This window comes from Peromyscus leucopus, unplaced genomic scaffold, assembly GCF_004664715.2.
Source record: "Peromyscus leucopus breed LL Stock unplaced genomic scaffold, UCI_PerLeu_2.1 scaffold_1385, whole genome shotgun sequence".
Lineage (NCBI taxonomy): Eukaryota > Metazoa > Chordata > Mammalia > Rodentia > Cricetidae > Peromyscus > Peromyscus leucopus.
In genome coordinates this window covers 4,231-19,856 of record NW_023504540.1, presented here as the reverse complement: position 1 = coordinate 19,856, position 15,626 = coordinate 4,231, and positions in this window count along the sequence as shown.

Sequence of the window (15,626 nt, the reverse complement as noted above, 5' to 3'; positions counted from 1 at the left end):
AATGTTTGTCCCAGTGTGGGATGGTTTATTGAAGGATGTGGCAAACCTGCTCCTCTCCAAAAAAGAGCCATTACAGCTTTCTGTGCTACACTCAGCTAAGAGAGATTTCCAGCAGAGATGTGCTTTTGCTGCTCTGCTCCACTCCCCTAAGAAAATTTCCAAGCAGAGATGTCCATTATTTCTCTGTTACACTCCACTAGAGTTTCCAGCAGAGATGTCCATTGCTTCTCTGCTTGATTCCACTAGGAAGATTCCTAGCAGAGATTCTGCTCTGCTCTGGCAAAAGATCTACACCCAAATCTAATTCAAGAGATTTATATAGGGGAGAGAAATCCAGAATAGTGCCTGCCTGTGTCAGTGTGAAAAGGGGCAGCTGCCAGGTGAACAGACACAGGGATTCTACGGGCTTCATAGTGGTGGAGATTTCCAGGGAAAAGATTTTGAGGATAGGTATTGGTTGGATTTCAGACTCAAGCTCAGAGATTGGGAGGTTTTCATGTGCAGTGATTGGTTGGTTTTGTGCTCATGGATTGGTTGGTTTTTCTACTCATGGATTGGTTGGTTTTGTCCTCAGTTGGTCAGAGGTAGAGTGTATTTCTTTGGCTCTGGTTTCAGTGCAAATTGAATGTTTTTCAATGGCTCTGGTTTTAGTTTCCAGGTGTGTTTCTTTGGCTGACCCTTTACCCTACACAGAGGACTTTATAAACTACTAAATTCCTTTATTCCATGGTTTTACAGGTGCCAACATTGTGAAAATGGACATCATGATGCATGATCAGATTGCTGACACTGTCAAATTGTTTTTTACAGAATGAACACCATTGTGTAACTGAATGCAAATGTTTTGGATAAGGATCTTGCCAAATACTTTATAATAATAAGCCCTCAGTACTTTTTGCAGGTACTCAAAGACTATTGTAATATGCAAAGGCTTTAAGAGATTGACATCACAGAAAAAGGTTTATTTGTGTATAAAGAGCAAAACTGTATGACACTGACTATATTTGTAGGGTTTCTCTGCAGTATGATTTTTTTCTAATGATTTCAAAGACTACTAATACATACAAAGGCTTTATCACACAGATTACATTCATAAGATTTCTCTCCAGTAGGTGTTGTTTCATGCATTTGAAGAGCACTGTGTGTGAAGAAAGTCCTCACCACATTGATTAAATTCATTGTATGTCTCTCTAGTATGTGATCTTTCATGCATTTGAAGATGACTGTGATGACGAAAATCTTTACCACGTTAATAATGGTCATAGGCTTTTGCTCCAGCATTCCTTCTTTTATGTATTTGATGAGTTTTGTGATGAGCATAGACTTTACCACATTTAATACATTCATAGGTTTTCTCTCCAGGATGTCTTCTTTTATGTATTTGAAGTGTACTATGATGAGCATAGGCCTTAGCACATTGATTACATTCACAGTGTTTATCTCCAGTATATATTCTTTAATGCATTTGAAGAGTTTGGTGATGTGCAAAGGCTTTACCACACTGTTTAAATCATAGGGCTTCTCACCAGTATGAGTTCTTGTATGCCTTTGAAGATGACTCAGTCTTGCAAAGGCTTTACCACATTGATTACATTCATAGGGTTTCTCTCCAGTATGTGTTCTTTTATGACATTGAAGATAACCATGTTGCACAAAGGCTTTACCACACTGATTACATTCATAGGGTTTCTCTCCAGTATGTGTTCTTTTATGCCTTTGAAGATGACTGAATCATGCAAAGGCTTTACCACATTATTACATTCATAAGGTTTATTCCAGTATGTGTTCTTAAATGCTTTTGTAGCTGACAGTGTTTTCCTAAGGCTTTACCACATTGAATACATTCATAGGGATTTTTTCCAGTATGGATACTTTTATGTATTTGAAGAGTACTCTGTTTGGCAAAAGCTTTATCACACTGATTACATTCAGAGTTTTTTTCACATTATGTGTTCTTTCATGCTTTTGAAGAGTACTGTGTTGCACAAAGGCTTTAGCACATTGATTACATTCATAGGGTTTCTCTCCAGTATGTGTTCTTTTATGATTTTGAAGATTATCATGTCGTTCAAAGGCTTTACCACATTAATTACATTCATAGAGTTTCTCCCCAGTATGTTTTCTTTTATACCTTTGAAGATTACTGCAATGTGCAAAAGTTTTAACATACTGATTACATTGAAAGGGTTCCTTTCCCATAGGTGCACTTTCATGCCTTTGAAGATGACTCTCATATACAACAGTTTTACAACATTTAGTATATATGAAAGGTTTCTCCTCTCCAGTTTGACTTCTTTCATGCCTGCAAGCACATGTAAAATCTTTACCATAATCATTACTCTGTTGACTATATCTGTATGAATTAAGTTTCCAATTTTGTCTAATTTTAAAGAGGAATCAATTCTTATGATTTCATCATTGTTTTTATACCCATGTTTTATTTAAGCAGTCCTAGTACTCATAGGGCTTCTCTGTAGTGTGAGTTTGTTAATATTTATTAACAATGAAGATAGAAAATCAATTACTTGTATACTTGAATCAAATTCAACAAGTATACTCAATGTGGAGACTGCTACATATCTTCTGATTTTATATAAATGGGGTATGTTATGTCTTCCTTATCTCTATGCTCTTATGCCTTGTTTCCAGAAGGACATATGATATAGCTAGTAAAGGAAGAATAACAGATAATAGATTTCCACATTGAATTTTGTTTGATTTTCTGTCCTCACAGACTTGTGGTATAGGAATTAAGATTTCTCTTCCACAACATCCCTTGACTTTTGACTCTAACTGCACCACTCACTAAATAGCACAGTCACAACAAGTATATGAGTTACAGTAGATTTACAATGGACTATTTGCTTAATAGAAAGCTTTGACAATGTACTCATCACCTCTTCACTGTGTGTAACTTTTGTAATATGAATGTTATAAAATAAAAAGACTGACATTTCTACAGCATAGCTCTCATTGTGTTTTGATTGTAATGGTGATCTCTTTTGAGGAATTGTTTCTTTGACATTGTTCTTAAAATAATGCCTTGAAAATGCAATTCACCAACCTGAAATTGAGGTTTATGATTTTGTGAAAATTTAATAATCATCAATGCACTTTAAGTGGTACTTATTTACACTGTTGCTTTTGTTTAAAATTTCTAAGACACAATATAATTTCTTCACAGGTATATTTTTATCAGCTTGCACAGGAAAATTACCTTACATGACTTCTAGAATTTTGAAAATGTGCTTCAATATTATGATTTCCCAACTGTATCCTAAAATAGGTACCATAAAATTTATATTATTGAAAACATTGTAAAATTTATGTTACTATATTCAGTGAATCTTAGAAACATGCCTGATTTATTCACCTCACTCTTCTTTCTCAATCAAATTACATCCAAAATATCCGAAACCAATAAAGAGTTGTCCCCTTGTTTTAAAATGTGAAGAAAAAATACACTGTCTTACTTATAATAGTGAGGTTCCTGTAGGTCTCAATCATCATATCTTTGTAGAGATTCTTCTGGGAAGGATCCAGCAAAGTATACTCTTCCCGAGTGAAGTTGATATGCACATCACCATAGGTCACTGCATTCTAAAAGATCCATACATATGTACAGCAGAAAGCATGATACTTGATACATGATAAATGTATACTTCTTTGACAGTATATTCACACAATTCTGGTGCTCCTCATACTTATTTCTTGACATACATATTATAATGTAACTACCAAATCACTTTAGAAGGAAACTGAATAGGAGTGTAACCTCTGTCATTTCTGTTCCCTTTGTATAGGATACCACATTACAAGAGAAATGCCTATTACCAAACATAGATACAAGGAAACTGATGAACAGTACAGAATACACATGAGAGAAAATGTAATGAACAATAACTAACAAGCTGGGTGTATTGTCTTATGACTTTAACTCCAACACTCAAAAGTCAGGTGCAGGTATATCTGCCTCTGATTTGAATGCCAGAATAGTCTATGCAATCAAGTCCAAGACAGATAGAACCTAGATGAATAATTGTCCTTGAGGTAGGATGGAGGAGTATTATTGGGTATATGCACAAGGGAAGTATATCTGAGTCTTGAGGTAGTTTGACTCCCAATTTTCTAAGAATTGCATAATGGTTTCCCCAGTGCCTGTACACATTTCAACTTGTGACAGCAATGAATCCCCTTGCTCCATGTCCTTGATAGCACTAGCTGTCACTTGTGTTATTGACCTTAACCATTCTTATATGTGTAAGATGAAAGCTCAAAGTAGTTTCAAAATGCATTTTCCTGATGGCTAAGGATGTTGAACATTTCTTAAGTCTTTTTCAGCCACTTTAGATACCTCTACTGAGAATTCTCCTTAGAGGTGTACCTCATTATAATTGCATTGCTTGGTTTGCTGTTGTCTAGTTTCTTGGATTCTTTATTATCTTGTGTGAGAAGACCCAGAAGCACATAGACAAACATGTTGTACTCACTTATATGTGGAAATTAGCTGTTAAGTACAACCGCAGTAAAAATAATCACATTACAACCCTTAGATGCATAGAGGCTGAGTAACAAGTGCAGTTCTAGGGTATATGCATTAATCTTGTTGGGAGAAGGAAATAGAATAGATTTTGTGGTGCACTGGAGACAGTTAGGAATGGGAACAGAATGGTCAAGAGAGTAAGGAAGGGACAGCTGGGTAAAAGACAGGGAGAAATAACTGGAATAGGGAAGATTTTAGCAGGAGATATCGTAACAGTGCAGTGCAAACTTTATGGAACCTATAAGGGTGGCCCTAGTGAGTACCCTAGTAATCAAAAAATACAGAGGCTGGCTGGGTAGTGGTGGCATATACCTTTAATACCAGCACTCAGGAGGCAGAGGAAAGCAGATCTCTATGAATTTGACACCAGCTTTCTCTACAGAATGAGTTCAAGGACAGGCTCCAAAACCTACACAGAGCATCACTGTATTGAAAAACTAAAAAAAAAAAAGAAAAAAAAGAAAGAAAAAGAATACAGAGTCTGAACCAATGATCTTCTGTAACCACAAAAGGATCACAGTGGTGGAGTTGGGAAACCAAGCCAGACACAATACATTCACCTGACACTTGACACATGTCCTGCCTGAAAGATATGCTGGGGCAATTGTGGCTCAGAGGTTCTGTACTGTCTAACCAATGACTAGTCAAAATTGATGCCCATATCTATGAGTGAATTTCCATGCCTGACACTGCCTAGATGGATAAGAACTGGAATTGGATGGTTCAGAGAACTATGAAAGAACGAAATACAACTGACCAAGGAAAAAACAATGAGATGGTTTATAACTATATACTGTTATAGTAAAGCTTTGGTGCATAGCGTAATTGTCATCAGAGTGGTTTCTTTCAGTAGATGATGAGAATACATGCAGAGATTCTTACCCAAACATGATGTGGAGCTTTAGAAATCATGTCATGTAGGCCACCTGCCCAATGACCGCCCTACTTTCTCAGTGTCCTTTCATCTCTATCCCCAAACTTTATCTTCTCTTCCATTTTGTCATCCACAAACTTGAGCAGATACTCATTGCGGGAACAAAGGCCACACCTACTGTGTTGTGCCCAGATCGTAACCCCCAGAGAGACCACCAAAGATGAGCATGCCGGAATGCAAAAAGCAAGGTTCAATTCTGGATATCCAAAAGCAATACAAGCCTAGGCAGGGACTTTGACCAATACATCCAACACAGTGAAGTCTGGAGGAAGTGCCCACCTGTCTGCAAGCTCAGCTTTTAAAGGGAAAAATCACAAGGTTACATAATTTAGGGGTGCTAGTATGGGTACAATTCTGATTGGCTCGCTTCTAGGGACTTCCAGAAATTACTTCTAAGGGAGTGGTTGCCTGCCACCATTTCTCATTGTCTGCCCTCAGGTGGGGGCATTTCTGAGGTCAGTTGCCCTGGAAACCAGGGAAAGGACATTCCATAGTCCGGCAGGCATTACCTCGTGACTATCTTGTGACTCTGTCCCTTTATACTTCCTGGTTTCTGGAATCTGAACTGACTGGCTTTAGTAATTAATGGCCTATTCCCAAAAGGAGAAATCTTAGGCCTTAATTTTAGGGTGAAAGCATTTTGATCTTATTTCTAAGATGGCTCATTTTGGTCTCACATTTCCCCCTTCTCATGTGCCTAATGGAACCCAATCATGGGTTTTGGACAGTTAGCTCATAAGAATCCCTCTCTGATAATGGTCATGTATAGTTAGCCATCTTGTCTCTATGCCAGGGAGTTTCCTTTTGACCCAGCATTTCAGCCTTTTCTGAACAGGGAACATGGGAGACATATTCTCTTCTGAAACTGCTTCGAGTTGGCATTGGGGCACCATTGTCAGGGCCTCCCAAAAGACTGAAAAGCTAGTCAAAGACTGGACAAGGGGGCATTCATCAGAAGCATGTAGCTGCCTGACCCCATAGGGACAGGGAAGAACCATGTTAGCTGGGCTGGTCCATGTCAGCTTTTAGCAAGTCTGGAGCTCACAGCCGTCTGGAGCAGTGGAGTCAGCAACTGAAACCTGGAGGTGACTGCCAGCCGAGTAGAAATCTGTTGAGACAAATTTAAACTAGGAACAGAAGTTAAAATTTATGAACTTATTTGGAACCCTTAGGTCCATACCCTTAATAATGGGAAAAGCAGTAGTCCCAAGACCAGGAGAGAGGAAAAATACCATCTTTAGGAATACTTATCTGGGGTCCTTTTGACCTCTGTGGAGTGGGGCTAGGTTTTTATGACTCTTTTGATCCTTTGAGGCCTACTTACAAAATGACATAAAAGTTTTAGAAATGTTAGTATTACCAATCTGTACTGAAATCCATATTGTAGACAAAGCAGGTAATTGGCATCTTTGTAAAACAGCAGAAGTGGACCCTTACCTTTGAGTCCCAATGAGAACAACAGATTTGGGTTAAAAGCTTGTGCATTTTCCTTTTGTCCAGAAAGCCAGGCATAAATTTGACAGAGATTTTTGGCCTGATGAGAAGCACTTTTAGGTTTACATTTAAATATATTTAGATGACATCTAAAACAAATCCAAAATATTGAGCTTGTGTCTGAACAGTAAGTAGTCATTGCTCTACCAGCTTATCAGGGTTCCTAAATGTTAAGCTCTGAACCATAGAACAGGAAAGTAATCTGAAACATATGTCATTTTAGACTCATATCTGAACCTTTATGACTTACTTAAACTTTTATATCTTAGAACATTTTCCAAAAAGTGAGCTAAGAAGCTAGTTATGGCCTTGCAGAAAGATCTGGTTGATGCTGCCATGCTGAAAAATTTAAAGCTAGCCTAGCCATCAGTACTATCAGAAATCTGAGAAGGATAAACTATATCTGAGTGCAAACCAAGGAGCTTCCAATCTATAAATTACAGGGACCAATCCCTACCCAGGTCTCCATATCGTAGGAGGCACCAGTTAGAACAGCATCAATCTTCTTTCATCATCCGTCCCATTACAATCCTGTTTTCTGACTTCAGCACCAGCGCTCCATCACAAGCTTCCATCAGCTCCTTCACCAGGCTCTAATGTGACCATCATTCTCCATCAGGCTGAGGGATGCTTCAGAAGAACATGTTGCTCCCAGATGAACTGTCCAGTCAACTTGATGTCCACATCTACCTGGCCAACCCTGGTGACACCATCTTTGATGTGTAGAGAAGATACTCAGACATCAGATCCTCATTCAGATTACTAGATGGGAGCTCTCTTTTTTGGAAGAAGACACAACAGTACACCATCCTCTCAGACAGCCACACCATCTCAGCCAGCAATGGTTGTTTTTCTGAATCCCGCAGCCTCTCCATGGCCTCCTCAGGCCCAATATGGGGCTCAGCACTGGGGAAGAAGAAGCTCCCCATTGTGTGGAGGAGGAGATGAGGGTGAAGCTGGGGTGGGAGGAGATGATGCAGTCGACAGAGCATCTCCAGGACTGCCCTCTTTTACCTTTAGACCTCCTAGAGTAGATGCTGAGAGTCTCTGAGCCATCAGTAGCTCCTGCACCCACCTCCTTCTGCAGCTCTTGGGTAAGCCAGGCATTAGGGCATCTTGCCCTGTGGTCAGTGTAGCCATAATCCAAGCAGACATGTTATGGTGTCTCGTACGTAATCTTCTCTGGAGACCTTGGGTCACTGCTAGGATCTGAAAGCCTGTCTGATATAATAAGCTTTTAGATCAACATTTAAATACCATACTCTGCAGATTTCTGAAGTATGAGGGCAGTCCAGGTATATCTGAATAAACAAACTTTGTTTCTAGTTACTTGTTTCAAGCTCAACCCTGAAAACATAACAAACTTAGCAAATACAAGGAGGCTAGACAACATTCTTAAGCCTGAATGTACTTGGGTAAGGAGAACCATTTTTTAAGCCATTGGTTTTTAACTATAAAAACTGTTCTTAAAAGATTAAGATCTCTCAAATGTCTTCTGTAATATCAACAATAAAGTATCTTCTTTCACTTTAAGGGGGAGAAAACATGGCATCATCACAATCTGTATAAAGTAAAACCAAGCTCCAAAGTGTAAACAATCCCAAAGTTCAATATCTGGGATTTATTTATAATCTTTCTGGTTCTTTTACTTAGAGGCTTAGATGATTTCTTTGACCCTGCCTTTGGCAGCACATACATAGCCTGCCTGCTCTATTTTATTTTGCTGGTGCTTCCTGTTATCATCACCTGGCACTAACATTTTTTTAAATGCTAAGGTCCACCACTGCAACTAGACTCTTTTTGGAACTCTAGTCCAAAATGTAGCCATACATTTGCAAACCTCAGCTGTTTCCTATGATTCCTTTATATTACAAAGTTTAGCTGCCAGCAGGTATATTCCTTGTATAAAGCATTGATTTCAGCTTTAATATTTATTAAATCTTATTTATTAAACATATGTTGCATCTATTTAAATTCTCTAGTACTTGCTGTTGAACACTTGGTAAATACATATTAGTGTTTGTAGATCTTTATAACCTTAGTAAAAGATGGCTGCCAGCCACATGGCTGCCATGAGGTCACAGCCAAGATGGAGGAGCACATGGTTGCTGTTTAAAGTCGTTTTCTAAACATAATTACTGAACACATACACATAGTTGATCCAAGTTACCACAACATACATACAGTTAAAGCTTGCTTACATTTTCAAGTCACATACCTGTACATACACAATAAGCAGTTTGCAGAATCATTAAAAAAAAACAATAAAAAATAAATCAGTATTTGATAAAAAAAAAAAAATACATTCTAAAAAAAACTACAGTCTTCTTAATCCTCAGAATACTAGAAAATTGTTTTTATTTTTAAAAAAAAAAAAAATCATAACAAAATAATCTAAATATAGAAACATAAACAGAAATACATGTAAACCATAACAGACAAAAACTAGAGTGACATTCATTCTTGAGCCAGACTGATCAGGTTTAGCCCAGGGAGTCTGAGACCAAAAACATGAAAGGAGAAAAGTACACCATGAACAAAAATTGCTGTTAACCTCAGATTTTCAAGTACATGAGAACGGCAGATGAAAGTGACTCCATGCCCTGGCTGGGCCCACAGACTTGTAGGCCACTCCTAAGCTGACCTGAGGGCAGTTAGTTCTCCACCAGCCCCCACACTGAGCTCCTTGAGGCTCCTGCTGTCTCCTGCCAGCTCTGTCCTGTGTCCACACAGGAGCCCAGGGAGAACCTGCTAACCATATCTGGGCCCCACAGTGCTCACAGCCTGCCCTAGCACACAGCCATGCCTAGTTCCCATGTGGCCTCTGGGCCAAACTGGCTGCCACTGCATCATGCTGTAAAGTCTCTACTCCAAAGCGCTCTGAGTGAGCTAGGGTCCCAAACCCACTGCATCTAGGCCCTGTGATGCTCATGGGCTGCCTAGCCTGTGCCAGTTCAACTACCAAAGGGGACTCCATCCCTTCTGCTGGCAATCTGGCCCAAAAGTCCCAATGCATACACAAGCTCAGGCATCAAACACTCACACATGTGGCCACAGTTCTCACACATTTATACATTTATATAGGTATCCATATTATACAAGAACAGGGCACAACAACTGATAATCTCCCAAAGACACCAAGAGCTCTTCCTTTAAAATGGTTAACAGAAAAACCTGTATGGGTCCAGCAATGGCCTTTAACAACAGAGAAACTCCAGGCTTTAGAAGACCTGGTAGAAGAACAGAAAAATGCTCAGCATATTGAAGAATCAACCAGCCCTTGGAATTCTCCTGTACTTGTTATTAAAAAGAAATCTGGTAAATGAAGAATGGTAACAGACCTTAGAGCAATTAACAAAGTAATTCAGCCAATGGGCTTTCTACAATCTGGGATTCCTTTGCCTACTCTGTTACCAAAAGGATGGCCTCTCATAGTTATTGATTTAAAAGCCTGTTTCTTTTCAATACCCTTACAAGAAAAGTTAGAGCAAGGTTGGCTTTTACAGTGCCTACTTATAATAATTCTCAACTGGTTAAAAGATTTCAATAGAGGGTCCTCCCACAGGGAATGTTGAATAGCCCAACTCTGTGCCAATATTTTCTTGAACAGCCATTGGAAGAGATATGAAAAAAATTCCTAAATCTATGATTTATCATTATATGGATGATGTTTTACTAGCTGACTCAAATGCAGATACTTTAGAAAGAATATTTGAAGAAGTAAAGAAAATTTTGCCTTGCTGGGGATTACAAATTGCTCCTGAAAAGATACAAAGAGGAGATTCTATTAATTATTTAGGATATAAAATAGAGCTACAAAAATTAGACCACAAAAGGTGCAAATTAAGAGAGATAGACTACAAACTCTTAATGACTTTCATAGATTATTTGGAGATATTTCTCATCTATGAACTATTGTTGGGGTAAAAAATGATGAACTGAATAATTTGTTCAAAACCTTAGAAGGTGACAAGGACTTAAATAGTCCAAGAGAATTATCACCTGAAGCTGAGAAAGAATTGGCCTTGGTAGAAAAGAAAGTTCATGAAGGGCACGTGGATCATATTGATCCAAAGCTGGATTTCATTTTGGTTATTTTACCTTCTAGGTGTTCTCCTACTGGAATATTAATGCAGAGGGAAGATATTATATTGGAATGGATATTTTTACCAAATAAACCAAATAAAAAATTAAAAACTTATGTGGAAAAAATCTCTGACTTGATTTGGAAAGGAAAACTGAGACTTTGTCAATTTGCAGGAATAGACACAGCAGAAATTTTCATACCTTAAGGAGGACACTGAAAAATTATGGACAGAAAGTGAACCTTGGCAAAGAGTTTGCAATAATTTTTTGGGAGAAATTAACAGCAAATATCCCAAAAGCAATAGAATTGATCTTATAAAGAGAGCTGATTGGATCTTGCCTCAAATTGTATGGGAAAAACCCATATCTGGAGTTCGTACATTTTATACAGATGCCAACAAACAAGGAAAGGCAGGTTACAAATCAGAAAATTTAAGTAAAGTGGTTCAAAGTCCTTATAATTCAGTTCAAAAATCAGAATTGTATGCTATTCTGTTGGTATTAATGGGTTTTTCAGAACCTGTCAACATAGTAACTGACTCTCAGTATGCTATTGAGACTGCAGATTTTATCCCTGATGCTTCAGAATTAACTTCACTATTTATTCAATTACAAGATACAATCAGGAAAAGGAGTCATCCTTTATATATAACACACATTCGATCCCATACTGGTCTGCCAGGCCCTCTAGCACAAGACAATGATGAGATTGATAAATTGTTGAGAGGAAATGTGCTGAAGGCCTTAGAATTTCATTAAAAACATAATGTCAATAGTAAAGGTTTAAAAAAGGATTTTTCCATAACCTGGCAACAAGCCAAAGAAATAGTAAAGAAATGTCCTACTTGTTCCTTTTACAATCAAACACCATTACCAGCAGGATGTATCCCAAAGGGTACTCAGAGGAATGAAATCTGGCAGATGAACGTGTTTCACTTTGCAGAATTTGGAAAACTGAAATATGTACACCATATCATTGATACTTTGGGCAACTGCTTTGAGTTCTGAAAAAGCTGATTCTGTAATCACTCATTTGCTAGAAGTTATGGCCATCATGGGTATACCTGCACAAATCAAAACTGACAATGCTCCATCATATGTCTCTGTTAAAATGAACAGTTTTTTGCTTATTACAATATAAAGCATATTACAGGTATACCACATAATCCTACAGGTCAAGCAGTTATAGAAAGATCAAACAGAACTCTAAAGGATATGCTAAATAAACAGAAAGGGGTAACAAAACCCCCAGAAATAGACTGCATAATGCTCTATTAACTTTGAATTTTCTCAATGCCAATGAGAAAGAAACAACAGCTGCAGAGAGACATTGGATAATAGAAAAAACTACAGAATTAGATCAGCCTATATACTTTAAGAATGTGCTGACCTCAGAATGGAAACCAGCATATGCATAACATTGGGGACGAGGTTTTGCTTTTGTTTCTACAGGAGAAGATAAGCTGTGGGTACCTTCAAAATTGATAAAGGTTCGATTTGAACAAGAGAGACCTCTTATTTAGAGGAGGTGATAGTTCATCAACCAGTTTGAGCATCCAATTTAATCTAACTTGCACCAGTAACACATGCCTTTTCATTTAATCAGATAATAACTTGCCAAAATGGAACATCCCCAAAATTAGTCTTGGGGAAAGGTTTTTGTTTTTGTCTTTTAGGAGAATGAAGGTTAAGGAATCTGAAGAACACTGGACAAATGAGACAACTGAAGAAAAGGGACAAATCATCTATCCCAGGAAACAGAGTGAAACAGCGTATGGGTATATATTATCTAAAAAATTTTATGTCTTCCTAAATGTTTGTTTCTGCTTTTCTCTAAAGATTTAACACTATTGGTCTTCTAATAGTCGCAGTTCAATTAAAATTTAAAGCTGACATTGGAGTTGGAGAATGGCTCGCTCCTTCTTTAAACTCAAGCATGTTGTTAAAAGGAAAATGCAAACTCCCTGTATCATGCCAGAAGAAAAGAGCCATCTTCTGCTATGGGACAGGAGAAAAGCCAAATTAATTAAGGGACTATTCTATTACTAATCTCAACTCTTTGATTCTATTCTGATTCTTTAAACTTTTCTTTTCTTTTTTTTTTTTTTTTTTTTTTTTTTTCGTTTTATTTGTTCATGCTCATAAGATCGTTCTCTATCTGATAAATCACAACTTAACTTTCTTAAAGCATAAATTTTATATCAAAATTTACAAGATTAATATATATAGATATATAGATGTATATACATTTTAAACTTTGTTAAGATATGAATGGTCATAGAGAGTACTAACTAATTCTAGAAAAAAGGCCTCAATTAGCTGAATAAATATGTTTTTGTGTTCAAGTCTCATAAGTTTTCTGCAGGAAATCACTGCCAGGCCTAACATCAACTGAAGTCTCCAGTAAGAAGATGGGGCCCCACAACAACAACAATTCCACGTGGACAATAATAATATCATTAAGCTGACAAACATCATCTACATATCAGCTTTAAACTACAAGGTGCTCAGAGCAATTTTGAGATGACTAGCTGAGATGATCCAGTCTCAAAGACTACTTGAATAAGGACTTGAGATAAACCCTGAGCTTTGGCATTATACACAGACTGGATAATAATGAAGGATATAGTTACCTTTCCTAGAATTTGACAATTAACCTATAATTTTTCTTTCAGGATAAAGATAACTTTGCCCATACCCAGCAGGAAGCAATTTTAAGAATATGATGCCCACATTCCCAAAGAGGTGGTGTGGGGTGGGTGGTTTCTTGGTCTTTTTAATGGGTTTTGGGTCTGGGATAATTTTCATTGTTTAGGGGAGTTGGTTACAAGTTGTTGTCAATGGTTAAGAAAAAGGCTAAGCAAAGGAGATTGGATTTAAGTTCTTGTTTAAAAAAAGAACATTACTAGTGTTAAATACTTTACATTGGATTGGATTATTTTAAATTGTATACAAATTATATATATTGAAATTGATATTGTTAGAGAATGCTATATGTATATTTGTAATTGTACTTATACCTTTCATTTGACAATGTAATGCAATTTTCTGATTCTTGAATGTTATTATTACCAACTATTAGGATATAAAGAAATGAAAGTTAGTAGTTAGACATTATAATAGAACTTGTAGTCATATTAGGTATGTTTTAAATTTAAAATTAAAAATTGAGCAGATATACTTTAGATAGACAGGTCATCTTCAAACCCTTCAGAGATCTACAGAATATGGCACTTAAAATGTTTTAATAACATAGAAAATTTTTCTTTTTTGTTATAACTATGAGCCATGTCAGCTCCTGGCAGTACCAATCTACTTCAGAGAAAATATGGGCATTGAAGAAACTGCATATGGAGTTAACACTTATTGGGGCAAAAGTTAGCCACTGGACAACAAAGTATCCTCAAATCAACTGTTGGCAAACAGGACAGACAGGACATGAAACAAAGGAATACCGATTCTTGCCAAAACAACTGTTGTTATGGCTTTATCAAAAGGCATCTTCTGAAGCCAGGACAATATGGCACCATCCCTGAAGTGGCCTTCACAATCCAGAAAAGGTACAGTGCCCTTTTCTTCGAAGGCACCTGAACAGGCAGTGGGCTGATGGCTTTTGATGTGCAATGGAACAGCAGCTGAAAACAGTTATACTTGAAGAGTAACTAAGCTCACACTTCTCAATAGTAGACTGGCATTTAATAGAGGGATGTGAAAAAGAACAGGATGCTGAGATGAAGCCACATATACATGGCCAAAAAAGGAATAGAGAGCTGAATTTAAAAAACCCAACAATTTGCAGAATTTAAAATCCTGAATCATGACATGACACTAGTGGAATTCAGGTGTTTCTGGTACTTGGACTACTCTCACCCAATGTGAGGTTGAACTGTTGACCTCGTATACATCCTACTTCACAAATGTGTCTTTCAGATATGCTAAGCCTATAGGCTGAAGATGATGCCCCAATACTGTGAAGAAACCTCAGGTGACTATCCAGGCAGCTGGCTGTTTCTGTCAACTCACAATTTTTTTTGAAGTTGCTTGCATGCACTTCCTGTTTTTATTATTTTAGGTAATATTATTTCCTTCTTGGGTCTCTGAGGGATTTGAAGATTAGTTAGTTATAGTTGAAGATTAGTTAGTTATAGTTGAAGATTAGTTAGGATAGAAAGTGAATTAGGTACATTTTGGACTTAACAAAATAGGATAGATAATGGAATTATTTTCTCTGATTTGTCAAATACAAATGGACTAGACATTGTTTAGGTACTTATTACTTGTATATATTGTATATATTTATTGTAATTTTGTATATAGTTTTTCTTTTGTTAGTTATAACCTTTTTCTCTTTTTCTTTTTATTAAAATAGAAAGGGGAAATATGGTAGTATTCTATTTGTACTGAAATGCAATTTTAATTTAATAAATAAAATTGCCCGGGGGTCAGAGCTATTAGAGCCATAGCAGAAGTGTGGCGGAGGTGGCACACGCCTTTAATGCCAGCACTTGCTAGAAGAGCTAGGTAGATCTCTGTGTGTTCATGTATACAGCCAGCATTGGAGACATACGC